The following is a 23118-nucleotide window of genomic DNA, read 5'->3' as shown; positions in this document are numbered from 1 at the left end:
CACGTAGTTGCGTCATCTATGACGCTTGTGTATGTTACAGACGTTTTTGGCGCCAAAAATATTTTGTCAGTTATGGGCGTCATAATTGGTGCCAGACTTTTGACATTATTTAAGTCATGTATTTTTGCTTCTGGTTTCCAGAGGCTTATTCTGTTTGCATTTTTTCCCATTCCTGAAACTGTCATATAAGGAAATTGATAATTTTGCTTTATATGTTATTTTTTCTCTTATATATTGCAAGATGTCTCAATCTGATCCTGTTTCAGAATCCACTATTGGAATCCTGCTGCCTGATGTCGGTTCTACCAAAGCTAAGTGCATTTGTTGTAAACTTGTGGTAACTGTTCCTCCGGCTGTAGTTTGTGATAGTTGTCATGACAAACTTTTACATGCAGAAAATATTTCCATTAGTAGTACTAGTAATCCATTACCTGTTGTTATTCCTTCAACATCTAATGCTCAGGATATTCCTGTTAATGTGAGAGAATTTGTTTCTATTTCTATTCTGAAGGTTTTGTCTGTCATACCACCTTCTAATAAACGTAAAAGGTCTTTTAAAACTTCTCATAAAATTGATGAATTTTTAAATGACCGACAACATTCTGATTTATCTATCTCTTATGAGGATCTATCTGGTTCAGAAGATTCTGCCTCAGATATTGACACTGACAAATCTTCATACTTTAAAATGGAGTATATTCGTTCCTTATTGAAAGAGGTCTTGATTGCATTAGATATGGAGGAGACTAGTCCTCTTGATATTAAAACTAGTAAACGTTTAAATTCAGTTTTTAAACCTCATGTAGTTATTCCAGAGGTTTTTCCAGTTCCTGATGCTATTTCAGATGTAATTTCTAGGGAATGGAATAGACTGGGTACCTCTTTTACTCCTTCTTCAAGGTTTAAGAAACTGTACCCTTTGCCGTCTGATAGAATAGAGTTTTGGGAAAAGATCCCCAAAGTTGATGGGGCCATCTCTACTCTTGCTAAACGTACTACTATTCCTACGGCAAATAGTACTTCTTTTAAAGATCCTTTAGATATGAAACTTGAATCTTATCTAAGGAAAGCTTATTTATGTTCAGGTCATCTTCTTAGGCCTGCTATTTCTTTGGCTGATGTTGCAGCTGCTTCAACTTTTTGGTTGGAAACCCTAGCGCAACAAGTATCAGATCATAATGTGTATAGCATTGTTAAGTTAATTCAACATACTAATAATTTCATCTGTGATGCCATTTTTTATATCATCAGAATTGATGTCAGATATATGTCTTTAGCTATTTTAGCTAGAAGAGCTTTATGGCTTAAATCTTGGAATGCTGATATGACTTCTAAATCAACGTTGCTATCTCTCTCTTTCCAAGGTAATAAATTATTTTGGTTCTCAGTTGGATTCAATTATTTCAACTGTCACTGGGGGGAAGGGAGCTTTTTTGCCTCAGGATAAAAAATCTAAGGGTAAATTTAAGGCTGCTAACCATTTTCGTTCCTTTTGACAAAATAAGGAACAGAAACCTGATCCTTCCCCTAAGGGAACGGTTTCCAATTGGAAGCCTTCTTCAGTCTGGAATAAATCCAAGCCATTTAAAAGGTCTAAATCACCCCCCAAGTCTGCATGAAGGTGCGGCCCTCATTCCAGATCAGCTGGTAGGGGGCAGACTAAAATTCTTCAAGGATGTTTGGATCAATTCAATCCAAAATCATTGGATTCAGAAATTTTTTTCTCAAGGGTACAGAATAGGTTTCAAAGTAAGACCGCCTGTGAGAAGTTTCTTTCTCTCACGCATTACAGTGAACCCAGAAAAGGCTCAGGCTTTCCTGAAGTGTGTTTCAGACCTGGAGGTATCTGGGGTAATTGTGCCAGTTCCTGTTCAGGAACGGGGTCTGGGGTTTTATTCAAATCTGTTCATTGTCCCAAAGAAGGAGAATTCTTTCACACCAGTTCTGGATCTAAAATTTTTGAACCGTTACATGAGAATTCCAACATTCAAAATGGTGACTATAAGGACTATTCTGCCTTTTGTTCAGCAAGGGCATTATATGTCCACAATAGGCTTACAGGATGCATATCTTCATATTCCGATTCATCCAGATCACCATCAGTTCCTGAGATTCTCTTTTCTAGACAAGCATTACCAATTTGTTGCTCTTCCTTCTGGCCTAGCGACAGCTCCAAGGATCTTTTCAAAGGTTCTCGGTGCCCTACTCTCTGTAATAAGAGAGCGGGGTATTGCGGTGTTTCCTTATTTGGACGATATCTTGGTACTTGCTCAGTCTTTAAGTTTTGCAGAATCTCACATGAATCAACTAGTGTTGTTTCTTCAAAAACATGGTTGGAGGATCAATTTACTAAAAAGTTCTTTGACTCCTCAGACAAGGGTAACCTTTTTAGGTTTCCAAATAGATTCAGTATCCATGACTTTGTCTCCAACAGACAAGAGACGTCTGAGATTAGTTGCAGCTTGTCGGAACCTTCAGTTTCAATCATTCCCTTCAGTAGCTATGTGCATGGTGGTTTTAGGTCTCATGACTGCAGCATCGGATGCGATCCCTTTTGCTCATTTTCACATGAGACCTCTTCAGCTTTGTATGCTAAATCAATGGTGCAGGGATTATACAAGGATATAACAATTAATATCCTAAAATCCCAATGTTCGACTATCTCTGACTTGGTGGTTAGATCACCATCGTTTAGTTCAGGGGGCCTCTTTTGTTCGTCCAACCTGGACTGTGATCACAACAGATGCAAGTCTTTCAGGTTGGGGAGCTGTCTGGGGATCTCTGACAGCGCAGGGGGTTTGGAAATCTCAAGAGGCGAGATTACCAATTAATATTTTGGAACTCTGTGCGATTCTCAGAGCTCTTCAGTTTTGGCCTCTTCTGAAGAGAGAACCGTTTATTTGTTTTCAGACAGACAATGTCACAACCATGGCATATGTCAATCATCAAGGTGGGACTCACAGTCCTCAAGCTATGAAAGAAGTATCTCGGATACTTGCTTGGGCGGAATCCAGCTCCTGTCTAATTTCTGCGGTCCATATCCCAGGTATAGACAATTTGGAAGCGGATTATCTCTAGACTTTACATCCGGGAGAGTGGTCTCTTCACCCAGATGTGTTTTTTCAGATTGTTCAGATGTGGGGGTTCCAGAAATAGATCAGATGGCTTCTCATCTAAACAGGAAACTTCCCAGGTATCTGTCCAGGTCCAGGGATCCTCAGGCGGAAGCAGTGGATGCGTTGACACTTCCTTGGAGTTATCAACCTGCTTATATCTTTCCGCCTCTAGCTCTTCTTCCAAGAGTGATTTCCAAAATCATAATGGAGCGTTCGTTTGTACTGCTGGTGGCTCCAGCATGGCCACACAGGTTTTGTTATGCGGATCTTGTTCGGATGTCCAATTGCCAACCTTGGCCACTTCCTTTAAGGCCAGAACTTCTGTCTCAAGGCCCTTTTTCTTTCATGTAATTAACAAGAGTCCATGAGCTAGTGACGTATGGGATATACATTCCTACCAGGAGGGGCAAAGTTTCCCAAACCTTAAAATGCCTATAAATACACCCCTCACCACACCCACAAATCAGTTTTACAAACTTTGCCTCCAAGGGAGGTGGTGAAGTAAGTTTGTGCTAGATTCTACGTTGATATGCGCTCCGCAGCAAGTTGGAGCCCGGTTTTCCTCTCAGCGTGCAGTGAATGTCAGAGGGATGTGAGGAGAGTATTGCCTATTGAATGCAGTGATCTCCTTCTACGGGGTCTATTTCATAAGGTTCTCTGTTATCGGTCGTAGAGATTCATCTCTTACCTCCCTTTTCAGATCGACGATATACTCTTATATTTACCATTTCCTCTACTGATTCTCGTTTCAGTACTGGTTTGGCTTTCTACAAACATGTAGATGAGTGTCCTGGGGTAAGTAAGTCTTATTTTCTGTGACACTCTAAGCTATGGTTGGGCACTTTATTTATAAAGTTCTAAATATATGTATTCAAACATTTATTTGCCTTGACTCAGAATGTTCAACTTTCCTTATTTCCAGACAGTCAGTTTCATATTTGGGATTATGCTTTAATTATCATATTTTTTCTTACCTCAAAAATTTGACTTTTTTCCCTGTGGGCTGTTAGGCTCGCGGGGGCTGAAAATGCTTCATTTTATTGCGTCATTCTTGGCGCGGACTTTTTTGGCGCAAAAATTCTTTTCCGTTTCCGGCGTCATACGTGTCGCCGGAAGTTGCGTCATTTTTGACGTTATTTTGCGCCAAAAATGTCGGCGTTCCGGATGTGGCGTCATTTTTGGCGCCAAAAGCATTTAGGCGCCAAATAATGTGGGCGTCTTATTTGGCGCCAAAAAATATGGGCGTCGCTTTTGTCTATCCAGCTCCTGTCTAATCTCTGCGGTTCATATCCCAGGTGTAGACAATTGGGAAGCGGATTATCTCAGTCGCCAAACGTTGCATCCGGGCGAATGGTGTCTTCACCCAGAGGTATTTCTTCAGATTGTTCAAATGTGGGGGCTCCCAGAGATAGATCTGATGGCCTCTCATCTAAACAAGAAACTTCCCAGGTATCTGTCCAGATCCCGGGATCCTCAGGCGGAGGCAGTGGATGCATTATCACTTCCTTGGAAGTATCATCCTGCCTATATCTTTCCGCCTCTAGTTCTTCTTCCAAGAGTAATCTCCAAGATTCTGAGGGAATGCTCGTTTGTTCTGCTAATAGCTCCGGCATGGCCTCACAGGTTTTGGTATGCGGATCTTGTCCGGATGGCATCTTGCCAACCATGGACTCTTCCGTTAAGACCAGACCTTCTGTCTCAAGGTCCTTTTTTTCCATCCGGATCTGAAATCCTTAAATTTAAAGGTATGGAGATTGAACGCTTGATTCTTGGTCATAGAGGTTTCTCTGACTCCGTGATTAATACTATGTTACAGGCTCGTAAATCTGTATCTCGAGAGATATATTATAGAGTCTGGAAGACTTTTATTTCTTGGTGTCTTTCTCATCATTTTTCTTGGCATTCTTTTAGAATACCGAGAATTTTACAGTTTCTTCAGGATGGTTTAGATAAGGGTTTGTCCGCGAGTTCTTTGAAAGGACAAATCTCCGCTCTTTCTGTTCTTTTTCACAGAAAGATTGCTATTCTTCCTGATATTCATTGTTTTGTACAAGCTTTGGTTCGTATAAAACCTGTCATTAAGTCAATTTCTCCTCCATGGAGTTTGAATTTGGTTTTGGGAGCTCTTCAAGCTCCTCCGTTTGAACCTATGCATTCATTGGACATTAAATTACTTTCTTGGAAAGTTTTGTTCCTTTTGGCCATCTCTTCTGCTAGAAGAGTTTCTGAATTATCTGCTCTTTCGTGTGAGTCTCCTTTTCTGATTTTTCATCAGGATAAGGCGGTGTTGCGAACTTCTTTTGAATTTTTACCTAAAGTTGTGAATTCCAACAACATTAGTAGAGAAATTGTGGTTCCTTCATTATGTCCTAATCCTAAGAATTCTAAGGAGAAATCATTGCATTCTTTGGATGTTGTTAGAGCTTTGAAATATTATGTTGAAGCTACGAAATCTTTTCGTAAGACTTCTAGTCTATTTGTTATCTTTTCCGGTTCTAGGAAAGGCCAGAAAGCTTCTGCCATTTCTTTGGCATCTTGGTTGAAATCTTTAATTCATCTTGCCTATGTTGAGTCGGGTAAAATTCCGCCTCAAAGAATTACAGCTCATTCTACTAGGTCAGTTTCTACTTCCTGGGCGTTTAGGAATGAAGCTTCGGTTGACCAGATCTGCAAAGCAGCAACTTGGTCCTCTTTGCATACTTTTACTAAATTCTACCATTTTGATGTATTTTCTTCTTCTGAAGCAGTTTTTGGTAGAAAAGTTCTTCAGGCAGCGGTTTCAGTTTGAATCTTCTGCTTATGTTTTTTGTTAAACTTTATTTTGGGTGTGGATTATTTTCAGCAGGAATTGGCTGTCTTTATTTTATCCCTCCCTCTCTAGTGACTCTTGTGTGGAAAGATCCACATCTTGGGTAGTCATTATCCCATACGTCACTAGCTCATGGACTCTTGTTAATTACATGAAAGAAAACATAATTTATGTAAGAACTTACCTGATAAATTCATTTCTTTCATATTAACAAGAGTCCATGAGGCCCACCCTTTTTTGTGGTGGTTATGATTTTTTTGTATAAAGCACAATTATTCCAATTCCTTATTTTATATGCTTCGCACTTTTTTTCTTATCACCCCACTTCTTGGCTATTCGTTAAACTGATTTGTGGGTGTGGTGAGGGGTGTATTTATAGGCATTTTAAGGTTTGGGAAACTTTGCCCCTCCTGGTAGGAATGTATATCCCATACGTCACTAGCTCATGGACTCTTGTTAATATGAAAGAAATGAATTTATCAGGTAAGTTCTTACATAAATTATGTTTTTTCATCAGGATCTCAAATCATTAAAGGGACACTGTACCCAAATTTTTTCTTTTGTAATTAAGAAAGAGCATGCAATTTTAAGCAACTTTCTAATTTACTCCTATTATCAATTTTTCTTCGTTCTCTTGCTATCATTATTTGAAAAAGAAGGCATCTAAGCTTTTTTTGGTTTCAGTACTCTGGACAGTACTTTTTTATTGGTGGATGAATTCATCCACCAATCAGCAAGGACAACCCAGGTTGTTCACCAAAAATGGGCCGGCATCTAAACTTACATTCTTGCATTTCAAATAAAGATACCAAGAGAATGAAGAAAATTTGATAATAGGAGTAAATTAGAAAGTTGCTTAAAATGTCATGCTCAATCTGAATCACGAAAGAAATTTTTTGGGTACAGTGTCCCTTTAAATTTGAAAGTATGGAGATTGAACGCTTAGTGCTTAGTCATAGAGGTTTCTCTGACTCAGTGATTAATACTATGTTGCAGGCTCGTAAATCTGTGTCTAGAAAGATTTATTATCGAGTTTGGAAGACTTATATTTCATGGTGTTCTTCTCATAAATTCTCTTGGCATTCTTTTAGAATTCCTAGAATTTTACAGTTTCTTCAGGATGGTTTAGATAAGGGTTTGTCTGCAAGTTCCTTGAAAGGACAAATCTCTGCTCTTTCTTTTCTGTTTCACAGAAAAATTGCCAATCTTCCTGATATTCATTGTTTTGTACAGGCTTTGGTTCGTATTATGCCTGTCATTAAATCAATTTCTCCTCCTTGGAGTCTTAATTTGGTTTTGAAAGCTTTACAGGCTCCTCAGTTTGAGCCTATGCATTCTCTGGACATTAAATTACTTTCTTGGAAAGTATTGTTCCTTTTGGCCATCTCTTCTGCTAGAAGAGTTTCTGAATTATCTGCTCTTTCTTGTGAGTCTCCTTTTCTGATTTTTCATCAGGATAAGGCGGTTTTGCGGACTTCATTTACATTTTTACCTAAGGTTTTGCATTCCAACAACATTAGAAGAGAAATTGTTGTCCCTTCATTGTGTCCTAATCCTAAGATTTCTCTGGAGAGATCTTTACATTCTTTGGATGTGGTAAGAGCTTTGAAATATTATGTTGAAGCTACTAAAGATTTCAGAAAGACTTCTAGTCTATTTGTTATCTTTTCTGGTTCTAAGAAAGGTCAGAAGGCTTCTGCCATTTCTTTGGCATCTTGGTTAAAGCTATTGATTCATCATGCTTATTTGGAGTTGGGTAAATCCCTGCCTCAAAGGATTACGGCTCATTCTACTATGTCAGTTTCTACTTCCTGGGCTTTTAGGAATGAAGCTTCTGTTGATCAGATTTGCAAAGCAGCAACTTGGTCTTCTTTGCATACTTTTACTAAATTCTACCATGTTAATGTTTTTTCTTCTTCAGAAGCAGTTTTTGGTAGAAAAGTACTTCAGGCAGCTGTTTCAGTTTGATTCTTCTGCTTATAATTTCAGTTTTTTTCATTATAAGATTAAAACTTTTGATTTGGGTTGTGGATTAATTTTTCAGCGGAATTGGCTGTCTTTATTTTTATCCCTCCCTCTCTAGTGACTCTTGCGTGGAGTGCCACATCTTGGGTATTTGCTATCCCATACGTCACTAGCTCATGGACTCTTGCTAATTACATGAAAGAAAACATAATTTATGTAAGAACTTACCTGATAAATTAATTTCTTTCATATTGGCAAGAGTCCATGAGACCCACCCTTTTTATGGTGGTTATGATTTTTTTTGTATAAAGCACAATTATTCCAATTCCTTGTTGATGCTTTCGCTCCTTTCTTATCACCCCACTTCTTGGCTATTCGTTAAACTGAATTGTGGGTGTGGTGGGGGGTGTATTTATAGGCATTTTGAGGTTTGGGAAACTTTGCCCCTCCTGGTAGGAATGTATATCCCATACGTCACTAGCTCATGGACTCTTGCCAATATGAAAGAAATTAATTTATAAGGTAAATTCTTACATAAATTATGTTTTTTCAGGATATCTGAACTAGAGCGAAGTTGAAATAATCAGCAAACATGGGCCCAGATTACGAGTTTTGCGTTAGAGGCTATGCGGTGCTAACGAGCAGTTTTGTCTCACCGCTCACTTACCTGCAGCGCTGTCATTAAAAGACAAGAAGTGAGCGTTGAGCAAAATTTTGCTTATTACCGCACTTCAATACCAGCGCTGCTTAAGTCAGCGGTGAGCTGGTCGTACGTGCTCATGCACGATTTCCCCATAGGGATCAACGGGGAGATCCGGCTGAGAAAATGTCTAACACCTGCAAAAAAGCAGCATAAAACTCCTTAACGCAGCCCCATTGATTCCTATGGGGAAATAAAATTTATTTTCACAAACATAGCAAGAAAGTGGATTCCCCAAATTGAGGGGCTTCCAAAAGTCTAGGCTTAATCAGCACAACCGTTAGTAATAACAACTCAAGAAACATAAGTGTAAAAAAATAAAAATATCCTTTAATAAATCACACAATTCACAAACATACCACATTCATGCATGGTATCCCAGTAATAAAAAGTCAATAGACTGAGAGCAAGCTTCTGGTGCACCAGGGTGAACTGGATATGTATATATTAACCAGTGGTATTAGATATTTGTAATCCACAAGAAAGATAGTTCCATATCTTTAAAGTCCCCAAAGTGCCGCTCTGCTGAACTAGCCAGACCAAACCCTCGACCCAAAAACAGTGATCGAATCACCTTTCAAAGCATACTTTTTCAAGCCGTGTATGTTATTCACAGGTACATCAACTGTCATTTCCTTCTTGACCACATTTGGTAAATAGTACTACCTGTGTTTGTAGTGCCAACGGCAGGATCTTCAATGCTTACAAGGAGCGCGGTCATACAGGGCAGGTCGGGGCTAGTCGGGATCCAATGCTGAGCAGAGTACACAGGATATCGATATCCTTCCAAAAACCGACTTAAAGAAAAAATCAACCTACATGCCCTCTTTTTCCTCCATTCCCAATATTTCAATCTTTGTACAAAATGTATCTCGAGAGCTAGCACAAATTAAGAATACAAAGGTTGTGAATGATAACCTTACCAAGGCTGAACGCAAGGCTTTAAAAGAACTGACCAATCATCAGGAACTGGTCATAAAGCCTGCGGATAAGGGCGGCAACGTCGTTATCCTAAGCCAAGAGTATTACATTAAGGAAGCAAGACGGCAATTGTTAGACACAACTCAGTATGAAAAATCTTCACTTGAAGATTTTCATAAATCACATAATGAACTATTGTTTATGTTGAATGATGCTCGAAGGAATAACCTGATTACAGGTCAGGAATTCACTTTCCTTTTCAACCATAAACCAAAAGTACCAGTATACTACTGGATTCCAAAGTTACATAAGTCGATCCACAAACCTCCAGGCCGCCCAATCATCTCTGGGATTGGGGGCCCCACAGAGGGTATTAGTAATTATGTTGATACATTTTTGCAACCATTTGTGAAGGATTTGCGCACATTTGTGCAAGACTCAACCGATGTAATTAAAAAATTGGATGGGATTAATGTTACTGATGAAACCTTGCTGGTGTCTTTGGACGTCGAATCCCTCTATTCCTCTATCCCCCACTCTATTGGACTTGAGACATGTGAACATTTCCTAAGTACAAGAGGAATGGGGTACAAAAAACACACTGATTTTGTAATACAATTATTGAAATTTATTCTGGAAAACAATAGATTTTTGTTTGATGGAAAATGTTACAGACAAAAATGAGGAACAGCCATGGGGGCTACATGTGCACCAACTTACGCATGCCTACATCTTGGTGGATGGGAAGATCAGACTGTCTTTAGTGAACATGCTGAGACAGTTGGTGCACATGTAGCCCTGTGGATAAGATATGTGGACGATATCCTCCTATTATGGGATGGCAGTGAATCTGACTTGCTCCAGTTTGTCACTTTGCTTAACTCAAACGACAAAAATATTTTTCTTACATGTAATTATAATTACAATTCAATTGATTTTTTGGACTTGAAAATAAGTAAAAAGGAAGGGATACTGGTAACTGAAGTTTTTCGTAAGCCAACTGCAACTAACAATTTACTTTTAGGAACGAGCCATCATCCTGAAAATTTGAAGCGAGGTATACCTTATGGGCAATTTCTGCGCTTGCGCCGAATTTGCTCTGAAGATCATGTTTTCAGAAAACAGGCGAAAGAGATGATGACTCGTTTCCTCGAAAGAGGATACTCAAAGAGGTGTGTAAAAAGAGCACTATTTAGAGCATCACAGCAGAATAGAAAGGATCTCCTTTACCAAAACAAACAAAACAAAAAAGAAGAGAATAAGATCAGATTCATCACTAAGTATAACACACACTGGGGTAAGGTAAGATCTATCCTAGGGAAAAACTGGCACCTTTTGACTAATGATAATACACTCCATGAATATGTGGGTGATTACCCACTTATGACTGCGAGAAGGCCTAATAACTTAAAAGGCATTCTTGTCAAGAGTGAATTTAATAAAGTCCCTACAGGCAATTGGCTAGAACAAGCTGCCCATAAAGTGGTTGGAAGTTCACCTTGTAGCCACTGTGTATGTTGCCAGTTTATGTGTAGAACCAAGACATTCTGTACTAATACAGGGATTACGTATAAGATCAATTCCTTTATTAATTGCTCTACTAAAGGAGTAATATATCTTCTCTTTTGTTCGTGTAAAAAGTTTTATGTAGGAAAAACTTTTAGAGAGCTACGATCTCGCATTACTGAACATAGAGATGACATTAAGCATTGTGATGTAGACAGCCCAGTTGCAAGGCATTTTGCACAGTTTCATGGATCTAAAACTGATGGTATCCAATTTATTGGCATAGAGTCTGTTAAGTTAAGTATCCGTGGAGGTGATATTGATACAATTTTATTACAAAAAGAGACAAGATGGATGTATAGATTGAATACATTATCACCAAATGGACTTAATGAGAAGTTGGAATTTGCTTCCTTTTTGGTCTGAAACCCCCTCTGTTTGTATATCGACCAGTTAAATAATTTGGAATCTATTTGAATGTAGCTTTTATATATATCCTTTTTGAAAAAGCAGCACAAGCGCTAAAGTAAATTGAGGATAGCTTTCTTTTCGTGATTAGAAAATTTGTATATATACACGCACAAAGTTATATTATATGTAAGAAATAAAGCAAGATTTGAAAGTATTTGGAATTAAGAGAAATACTTATGAAATAAATAAAGATTAATGTTTTGGTTTTAATTATGGTTGTTTGTGTGTATTGTGAATGGCAGTATGAATGTTTGGCTTTTTTGCTTTTCCTTTATGGTATTAAGTCGGCTATACTTTACGTAAGAAATTGGACAAAAAATATTTGCAACAAACATTACGTTTTGAAGTGCTACATTTATCGGATGAGTCTTGCTACTTTGTAAACAACTAAAGCATGATTGACAAGAAGAGCAACGAATCAATCAACGACCGGCAAATACCATGCACCAATAAAAGGATAATCTAATTTAGGTGACGTCAGCACCCGGAAGAAACTCCACGCTGCATTATGTGAAGGAGTGAAACGAGCGTCCAGACTCGTCGGTGCTTTGCAGCCTCTCCTTTTTGTTTCCGCAGCATTGGATCCCGACTAGCCCCGACCTGCCCTGTATGACCGCGCTCCTTGTAAGCATTGAAGATCCTGCCGTTGGCACTACAAACACAGGTAGTACTATTTACCAAATGTGGTCAAGAAGGAAATGACAGTTGATGTACCTGTGAATAACATACACGGCTTGAAAAAGTATGCTTTGAAAGGTGATTCGATCACTGTTTTTGGGTCGAGGGTTTGGTCTGGCTAGTTCAGCAGAGCGGCACTTTGGGGACTTTAAAGATATGGAACTATCTTTCTTGTGGATTACAAATATCTAATACCACTGGTTAATATATACATATCCAGTTCACCCTGGTGCACCAGAAGCTTGCTCTCAGTCTATTGACTTTTTATTACTGGGATCCCATGCATGAATGTGGTATGTTTGTGAATTGTGTGATTTATTAAAGGATATTTTTAATTTTTTGACTCTTATGTTTCTTGAGCTGTTATTACTAACGGTTGTGCTGATTAAGCCTAGACTTTTGGAAACCCCTCAATTTGGGGAATCCACTTTCTTGCTATGTTTGTGAAAATATTATCTTCTAGGCAGCACCTGTTTCTTTTCCAATAAGTATTTGAGTGCAGCTACTCTGTTTTTGAAATAAAATTTATGTCTACACCTAACACCCTAACATGAACCCCGAGTCTAAACACCCCTAATCTTATACTTATTAACCCCTAATCTGCAGCCCCCGACATCACCGACACCTACATACTATTTATTAACCCCTAATCTGCCGCCCCCATCGTCGCCACCACTATATTAAAGTTATTAACCAATAAAACCTAAGTCTAACCCTAACCCTAACACCCCCTAACTTAAATATAATTACAATAAATCTAAATAAATATTACTATCATTAACTAAATAATTCCTGTTTAAAACTAAATACTTACCTATAAAATAAACCCTAAGCTAGCTACAATATAACTAATAGTTACATTGTAGCTATCTTACGGCTAGATTACGAGTTTAGTGTTAGCCTTAAAAAGCAGCGTTGAGAGGTCCCAACGCTGCTTTTTACCGCCCGCTGGTATTACGAGTCAGGCAGGTACAGGTGTATCTTTTCAATGGGACTTGCATAAAGCCGGTTTTATGAGTCTTGGAAGAAGTGAGCGGTAGACCCTCTCCTGTCAAGACTCCTACCGCATTTAAAAGTCAGTAGTTAAGAGTTTTATGGGCTAACGCCGTAACATAAAACTCTTAACTAAAGTGCTAAAAAGTACACTAACACCCATAAACTACCTATTAACCCCTAAACCGAAGCCCCCCCCCCCAACATCGGAAACACTTAAATTAAAAGTTTAACCCCTAATCTGCCAACCGGACATCGCCGCCACTTTAATAAATATATTAACCCCTAAACCGCTGCACTCCCGCCTCGCAAACACTAGTTACATTTTATTAACCCCTAAACTGCCGTCCCTAACATCGCTGACACCTACCTACATTTATTAACCCCTAATTTGCCACCCCCAACGTCGCTGCTACTATATTAAAGGTATTAACCCCTAAACTCTAACCCTAACCCTAACACCCCCTTAACTTAAATATATTTTAAAATAATCTAAATAAAATAACTACAATTTAATAAATTATTCCTATTTAAAACTAAAGTAATCAGCTCTTTTACCTGTAAAAAAAAATACAAACAACCCCCCCCAACAGTAAAACCCACCACCCACACAACCAACCCCCCAAATAAAATACTATCTAAAAAAAACTAAGCTCCCCATTGCCCTGAAAAGGGCATTTGGATGGGCATTGCCCTTAAAAGGGCAGTTAGCTCTATTGCAGTCCAAAGTCCCTAAACTAAAAATAAAACCCACCCAATACACCCTTAAAAAAAACCTAACACTAACCCCCTGAAGATCGACTTACCGGGAGAAGTCTTCATCCAAGCCAATATTGTAACAGCCAATAGAATGCAACTCAATCCTATTGGCTGATTGGATCAGCCAATAGGATTTTTTCTACCTTAATTCCGATTGGCTGATAGAATTCTATCAGCCAATCGGAATCTAAGGGACGCCATCTTGGATGACGTCACTTAAAGGTACCTTCATTCAGCTTTAGTCGTTGGAAGTAGAGGATGCTCCCCGTCGCATGTCTTGAAGATGGACCCGCTCCGCGCCGGATAGATGAAGATAGAAGATGCCGTCTGGATGAAGACTTCTGCCCGTCTGGAGGACCACTTCGCCTGGCTTGGATGAAGACTTCTCCCGGCTTCGTTGAGGACTTCGGCCCGGCTTGGATGAAGACTTCTCTTGGTAAGTCGATCTTCAGGGGGTTAGTGGTTTTTTTTAAGGGTGTATTGGGTGGGTTTTATTTTTAGGTTAGGGACTTTGGGCTGCAATAGAGCTAACTGCCCTTTTAAGGGCAATGTCCATCCAAATGCCCTTTTCAGGGCAATGGGGAGCTTAGTTTTTTTTAGATAGTATTTTATTTGGGGGGTTGGTTGTGTGGGTTGTGGGTTTTACTGTTGGGGATGTTGGTTGTATTTTTTTTTTACAGGTAAAAGAGCTGATTACTTTGGGGCAATGCCCTGCAAAAGGCCCTTTTAAGGCCTTTTTTTATTTTGGGGGGCTTTTTATTTTAATAGGGCTATAATAGAGTGTCCGGAGCGGCAGATTAGGGGTTAACATTTTTATTATAGTGTTTGCTATGCGGGAGGGCCGCGGTTTAGGGTTAATAGGTAGTTTATGGGTGTTATAAAACTCATAACTAAAGTGCTAAAAAGTACACTGTTACGGCATTGTACCATAAAACTCATAACTACTGACTTTTAAATGCGTTAGGACTCTTGACAGGGTAGGGTGTACCGCTCACTTTTTGGCCTCCCAGGACAGACTCGTAATGCCGGCGCTATGGAAGTCCCATAGAAATAAGACTTTACAAAGTTTACGTAAGTCGTTTTGCGGTAAGGCCAAAGAAGTGTGCGGTGACCCTAAACCTTCAAGACTCGTAATAGCAGCTGTAGGGAAAAAGCAGCGTTAGGACCTCTTAACGCTACTTTTTTACCCTAATGCACAACTCGTAATCTAGCTGATGATTATTTTACCTGCTCTCACCCAAGGTAATCCTGAAAACCTAGACTGTTATGGAGGCCTGAATACAGGTTTGAAACTCCTTGATCTAAAGTGATCGCCCTAATCAGCACTAATTAATCTCTGTGTGTGAATATCTGCAGCTTTGTTTTGAAGAGTAACTAAATCTTACATATGAGTCGAAGCTTGTTACAGGGTCACTGTATTATAATTGTGCCGTCATAAGTTCCCTCTTACCAAGAGAATTAAGTCATTTTGATAATAGAAATAAACTGAAAAGTGTCTTAATGACAGCGACGTATCCGTTACGTCAGGGGTCAGCAACCTTGGGCCCCCAGATGTTTTGGAACTACATTTCCCATGATGCTGAGACACTCTTTCGTCTGTTTTAGCATCATGGGAAATGTAGTTCCAAAACATCTGGGGCCCCAAAGTTTCTGACCGCTGCTTTACATCACCTGTCACAAGGGTCTTGTTGAAAGAGGTGAGAGCAGAAAGACCCACACTTTTACACCCCAAGAAGCACACTCATTGTGTTACATTTTGACTTTCATGGCCCTTTACAACAATAGTTCCTTTAAGAGTCTGTTTGCATGTTGTCAATAACTCACCAAGAGCCTTGACTGTGCGCTTGTGGAGAGGCCAGTGAACATAAAATAGATTGCTAGGAACAAATAAACTGACACACACAGATAGGGGAGACATATTAGTTTCATCATAAACTTAACTCAGCCCCCCTTTCCTCACAACCTTTTGATAAAGGGAATATGTAATTTTAAACAACTTTCGAATTTACTTGCATTATCAAGTTGTTCTCAGTCGTTTTATATGCACAATTTCCCAGGCATCCGGTCCTACTGAGCATAGTTCACAGTAGATACGTATCTATATAAGTCTGTAATTGGCTGATGGTTGTCACATGATACAACGGACAGGGAAATTAAGCAACCTTTGACATTTCTCAGAAAATAATAATCTACTGGATATTTGAACTTACAGTACCTAAACACGTTCTCCTTACTTACCAGAGATCTTAAACACTTAAAGGGACATAATACTCATATGCTAAATCACTTGAAACTAATGCAGTATAACTGTAAAAAGCTGACAGGAAAATATCACCTGAGCATCTCTATGTAAAAAAGGAAGATATTTTACCTCCTCAGCTCAGCAGAGTAAATTCTGTGTAAAAAGTTATACTCGGCTGCTCCCAGCTGCAGGTAAAAAGTTTTAAAACAATGAAGAAATTAACTGCAGCCAATCAACATCAGCAGTGCTGAGGTCATGAACTCTTTTACTGTGACCTCATGAGATTTGACTTAACTCTCATGAGATTTCATAGTAAACTTCCTTTACCTGATTGGTGAAATAATATGAGAGTGCACGAGGCTCATCCCCTAAGCTGTCCTAGGACAGACACACTAAAATGCTGCTTAGAAATCCTTTACAATGTGATGTGGCTACTGAGGAACTTTTGAGGTAAAATATCTTTCTTTTTTACATAGAGATGTTCAGGTGATATTTTCTAGTCAGCTTTTTACAGCTATGCGGCATCACTTTCAAGTGTTTAAACATTTGGGTATTATGGCCCTTTAACCCAAATCCCTGCCCTTACCCTTTAGAGCATCATTTAATGTTATTCCTTCCCAAGGTTTGTTATTCCTTCAGTTTTATAACCTTTTTCTTTTTCATACGTTTATTCTTAAAGTGATATATTTATTTTTATTTTATTTCTTTAATTGTTTTATTTATTTTTATGAATGTTTTATCAAATGATGTTACATAGTAATGTATTATGTTTGCCAGCTATATTAACATTTGATTGATCTTATGCCCTTTTCAGGTGTCAGTTGTTGGTATAGATGAGCATATTGTTGGGAGAGTAATAATTATGCAGTGACAGCTGTGACTGTGTAGTGACAGAAATTTGATAGGCTGATTAGTTATCTGAATCAAATATATTAAAGGGGCATCGTACTATAACAATTTCTCCCCTTTGCTCTGGTGCCAATGAATCATCTTACATGCAGGTGTGTATACTAATAATATAAATCCAGCAGCATTGTCTATAGAAAAGCTAGGTACACAAGAGGCAGCAGAAGAAATGAACCTCCTAATGGGAGAGAAATAGCCTAGCCCATTTAAAAGGGTGTTCCCGAAGCTGCTTGGATAGTTACATGCCTAAGTACCATGTCTTTTTTATAGCTGCTGTTACAAGCTATTTTCTTTTTCATAATTATTTTTTAATGACTCTGTTTAGTGTGTGGGTTGTCATGAGGCAGCCTCTAACTGTACAATGTTAAAAAAAAGAATTCAAACAGAATCATGGAGTACCCATGTTTATTTAGAATGATAATTTCTACTAAAACAACATAACATTGATACATTTAAACTGCCAGTTCTTCTTAAATGGGTGAAACTCCCATGTCAAATAATCCTATCCATAAAGAATGTAACTGTACTGATACCTTATTTCTGTGCTCTCTGCCAGCCCTTTATGTTACACTTAGTCACAACATTTTCAGGCAAGATGGAACTTAGGGTACACACAACTGTTAGAAACAGACTGATATACTTAGGAAGTGCCCCTTTAAGACATTATTCCTTAAGAGCAGCATCTGTTCTTTATAAACTGTTCTACATAAAATGGTGAATGTGCGTTTATCAGCCTTTTGTTTTGTCCTCCGAGTATTGCCAGTCCAGGGGGTAGTTTGATGGGATTTTCTGTTGGGTTTGTGCTGTCTGAGTGTCTGGATGCTCACTTCACGATTCCCTTATGATGCTGTAGATATTGTATTCTTTGCTGATCTTTTGTCTTTTCCATTTTCTCCATGAGGAATGTGAGTGGGAAAAAAAGAAACAGTCCGTAAACAAGGCTTATAAATAGTTCAGTGCATTAGAAGGGGCCTGGGACCATGATACTTCTTTTTTTTTGTTTTCATTTTAAAGGGATATTACACCCAATTTTTTTCTTTCATGATTCAGATAGAACATGCAATTTTAAGCAACTTCCTAATATACTTCTATTAATATTTTATCGTAATTCTCTTGGTATCCTTATTTGAAAAGCAGGAATGTAAGCTTAGGAGCCGGCCGTTTTTTGGTTCAGCACCTGGGTAGCACTTTCTGATTGGTGGCTAAATGTAGGGTTCAGTACAAAAGTAAGACCACAAAAACACACACAATGGTAAAGATAATAGAAATAGCGTGTGCAATATTGGCCTAAAATGTAGCTATAGAAGGGAAAAATAGAGCATATAATACAGAGCAAATAGCAGGTTTGATTCAAATATTCTTAAAGGGACAAAAAAACTTTCCAATTTACTTCTATTATCAAATTTATTTGTACTCTTAGCATCCTTTGTTGAAAAGCATGTAGGTAGGCTCAGGAGTTTTATGTGTAATATCTATATTGTAATATACATGGATTAGCACGCTTCTAATAAAATCTATAGCTGTTTCAAATGTATATTTAAGTATGCACCATGCAACCAGCATTTTAAACACAGCAACCAGCATTTTAAACTGAGAGAGCCTATGGTGATTGTACCATCTGGTAGTGACTCAATTTGTTAACTGCTGATATGATACAAACCCCACTGGTGCTCTACGCAGCTGCAGTATTTAAAATGCTGGCGCACTGAGACTATCTAGCTATGCTTCACATGCACGTGCAGAGAAAAATGTTAACACTAAAACAGTGATAACGTTTACTAGAACCATTTTTGCCAATATATGTAAAATGCAAATATATGTTTCTATTCAAATATGTAATTCATCTATGTGCAATTCAATTTTAATTGGAATGTCCCTTTAACAATGTTTTACATTATGCAAATACTGCTACCTTCTAGTGCTCAAAAGCATTCCTGCAAATCTGCTGTATATAGTGCTACAGACACGTGCACGCCACCCGCCTAAGTATTCTCTTCAATTCCATAAGAACAAAGTCAATTTGATAATAGAAAATAAACTGGAAATTTAAAAGCATATGCTCTATCTGATTCACGAAAGAAACAATTTAGAGTGAAATTGTCATATTTTGAGGTGAATATTTTACTTTTTTGGGGGTTACAAAAGCAGTAAAGTTTTTTTGTACTAATCTTTGTTAAGTCCCAAATATAGAGCAAAGAACATTTGGGGCATTGATCTATAAGGTGTAGATCCACTTTCTATTTCTAGCCAAAGTTAAAGGGACACTGAACCCAATTTTTTTCTTTCGTGATTCAGATAGATCATGCAATTTTAAGCAACTTTCTAATTTACTCCTATTATCAATTTTTCTTCGTTCTCTTGCTATTTTTATTTGAAAAAGAAGGCATCTAAGCTTTTTTTTTTGGTTAAGAACTCTGGACAGAACTTTTTTGTTGGTGGATGAATTTATCCACTAATCAGCAAGAACAACCCAGGTTGTTCTCAAAAAATGGGCCGGCAGCTAAACGTACATTCTTGCATTTCAAATAAAGATACCAAGAGAATGAAGAAAATTTGATAATAGGAGTAAATTAGAAAGTTGCTTAAAATTTCATGCTCTATCTGAATCACAAAAGAAAAAATTTGGGTTCAGTGTCCCTTAAAATAATCTGTATTATTAAAGACAAGGAATCTTTCAAGTAATCATACATTTGCTTTTCATTTTTTTTCCCAACAAGCTTTATTTATAATTAACCATTAGCTGTACAACGCAATAGAAATGAAAAACCATACATGATCATAATAGACCATTTCTTATACATTCATTTTTACCAAAGGAAATTGTGAGCAGAAACTAAAGCAAGCCGAGTGTCAGCGCCAGGCAAACCCCCCCAAAAAAACTTCATAAATAAATGCAACCTGCGGACAAAAGCAATTGGTCATATTTGCATTTTAAATTCTAATCGGGATTTTTCATATCTTTTTTTTATTAGATTTTTTCCTATCCAGTTATGAATTTGGCATTCAAATTGAAATCTCCCACAATCATTATCTTCTTGTGTAAAAATGGGATCTGTTTATTCACTAATTTTAGAAAGAAGTTTTTATCTTGTTTGTTTGGACCGTAAATCTTACCAGTGGTATAAAACACTTAATATTTACCTTCTAAGTCATCTATTTTATCTTCCATTTTGGGTTCTAAATTTGTATTAATTAAAACTCCTAATCCTCTTGTGGCTTTTCATAGGATGTAAAATAAACTGCTTTAGCTTATAAAAGGGAAAAAAATATACACCAAAAAAGGAAAAGAAAAAAAAAGATCGAAACGAGTATCTTCACATCATATTATAAAACCATATTCTCTAGTGTATTCACCATATTCTCTGGAAACAGTAAGCCTTGTCTACAGTTATAAATTTCTCCCCAATTTTAATTTGTAGTTTAGCTGGATATGCCAGTGAAAATTATCTTCCCTCTTTTATAAGCCTTGTTTTCTCTTGTTTGACACTTCCTTTGAGGAGTCTTGGAAAAACATAATTTATGTAAGAACTTACCTGATAAATTCAATTCTTTCATATTGGCAAGAGTCCATGAGCTAGTGATGTATGGGATATACAATCCTACCAGGCAGGGCCGAATTGGCCTACCAGGATACCAGGAGATTTCCCGGTGGGCTGCAGCAGCTGGGGCTGGAAAGCTACAATTGAAAGGGGTGATTAATGGATGCAATTGGGTTGTAGGCTGCTATATAACATCAATCTGACATTTGTATTTAATACAAAGTAATATAATTTAATTCTGAAAACATATTGGGGAAGGAGTGTCCCAGTAATCCCCTTTGAGAAAAATGCATTCTATCGACTCAACGGAAAATAGGGCTGGTCTTCATATTTTTTCGAGGGCTGCTTTTTATTCCCAGTCCAGCCCTGCTACCAGGAGGGGCAAAGTTTCCCAAACCTCGAAATGCCTATAAATACACCTCTCACCACACCCACAATTCAGTTTAACGAATAGCCAAGTAGTGGGGTGAAAAAGAAAGGAGTAAAAAGCATCAACAAAGGAATTTGGAATTAATTGTGCTTTATACAAAAAAATCATAACCACCATAAAATGGGTGGGTCTCATGGACTCTTGCCAATATGAAAGAAATTAATTTATCAGGTAAGTTCTTACATAAATTATGTTTTCTTTCATGTAATTGGCAAGAGTCCATGAGCTAGTGACGTATGGGATAGAAATACCCAAGATGTGGAACTCTACACAAGAGTCACTATAGAGGAAGGGATAAAATAAAAACAGCCATTTTCCGCTTAGAAAATTAAATCCACAACCAAAAAAATAAGTTTTTCTCATAAATGAAAGAAAAAAAACTTAAAACATAAGCAGAGGAATCAAACTGAAACAGCTGCCTGAAGAACTTTTCTACCAACAAACTGCTTCCGAAGAAGCAAATACATTAAAACGGTAGAATTTAGTAAATGTATGCAAAGAAAACCAAGTTGCAAAACTGCCTTATCCTAATGGAAAATCAGAAAAGGAGATTCACAAGAAAGAGCAGATAATTCAGAAACTCTTCTAGCAGAAGAGATGGCCAAAAGGAACAACACTTTCCAAGAAAGTAGTTTAATGTCCATATAATGCATAGGCTCAAAAGGATGAGCCTGTAAAGCCTTCAAAACCAAATTAAGACTCCAAGGAGGAGAGATTGATTTAATGACAGGCTTGATACGGACCAAAGCCTGTACAAAACAGTGAATATCAGGAAGCTTAGCAATCTTTCTGTGAAATAAAACAGAAAGAGCAGAGATGTGTCCCTTTAAGGAACCTGCAGACAAACCTTTATCCAAACCATCCTGAAGAAACTGTAAAATTCTAGGAATTCTAAAAGAATGCCAGGAGCATTTATAAAAAGAACACCATGAAATATAAATCTTCCAAACTCGATAATAAATCTTAATAGAAACAGATTTACGAGCCTGTAACATAGTATTAATCACTGAGTCAGAGAAACCTCTATGACTAAGCACTAGGTGTTCAATTTCCATACCCTTAAATTTAATGATTTGAGATCCTGATGGAAAAACGGACCTTGAGACAGAAGGTCTAGCCTTAATGGAAGTGGCCAAGGTTGGCAACTGGACATCCGAACAAGATCTGCATACCAAAACCTGTGAGACAATGCTGGAGCTACCAGCAACACAAACAATCGTTCCATGATGATTTTAGAGATCACATTTGGATGAAGAACTAGAGGCGGGAAGATATAAGCAGGTTGGTAATACCAAGGAACTGCTAACGCATCCACTGCTTCCGCCTGAGGATCCCTGGACCTGGACAGGTACCTGGGAATACAGTCAAATGTGGTATCAACGTGGTTCAAAGTGTCCTAGCTGCTAACAGTGTCAGGGGATATGAGACGGTCTCACCTCTACCAGCTCCGGTCGAAATCACAGTTGCAGACTTACCCCTGCCGCAGGTCACACTCCATCCATACCCTATCGGATCTTTACCACTTGCTCCGTGGCTCGATGATCCTCCGATGGCATCTGACATCACGTCTGGGACACGTGGTTTATTAGCGGCCAATAGGGGAAGTCTGTGTACTGATCCGTCTATCCCGTAACTGAATCACTGGCCCTGGCAGCTGTTTGTGCTCTGTCATCCCCGGAGCTCCTACGGGTGGGCTAGAAAGCCCTGTTGCAGTAAACCCCAGCCCTCTCCTAGGCTGGTTACGTACAAATCAATCAAATGTAATCTCACAGACTTAACAGATCATACTGACGCGTTTCGGCTGACTGCCTTATTCATAGACTCATTTCTTAGTGTTACCTGTGGAGCTTTATACGCTCCCTCACATTCTCATTGGATATCTGTGTCTGTGTGCTCTCCTCCCATCTATCGCTATAGAGTGTAATGGAACTCCTTCCTCACTTTAATTATAAATACCATGTGTGTTTACATAAGATATACTAATGAACAGGAGTATATGAGTATATTATCATGACTCTTAAAAACCCCTTTACCATTATCGTTATGTCATCTTTATATTACACACAACCTAAAGGGAGGCAAG

The sequence above is a fragment of the Bombina bombina genome, chromosome 4 (assembly GCF_027579735.1).
Source record: "Bombina bombina isolate aBomBom1 chromosome 4, aBomBom1.pri, whole genome shotgun sequence".
Classification (NCBI taxonomy): Eukaryota; Metazoa; Chordata; class Amphibia; order Anura; family Bombinatoridae; genus Bombina; species Bombina bombina.
The sequence above is the reverse complement of the archived record's forward strand: the minus strand, read 5'-3'. Positions refer to the sequence as shown.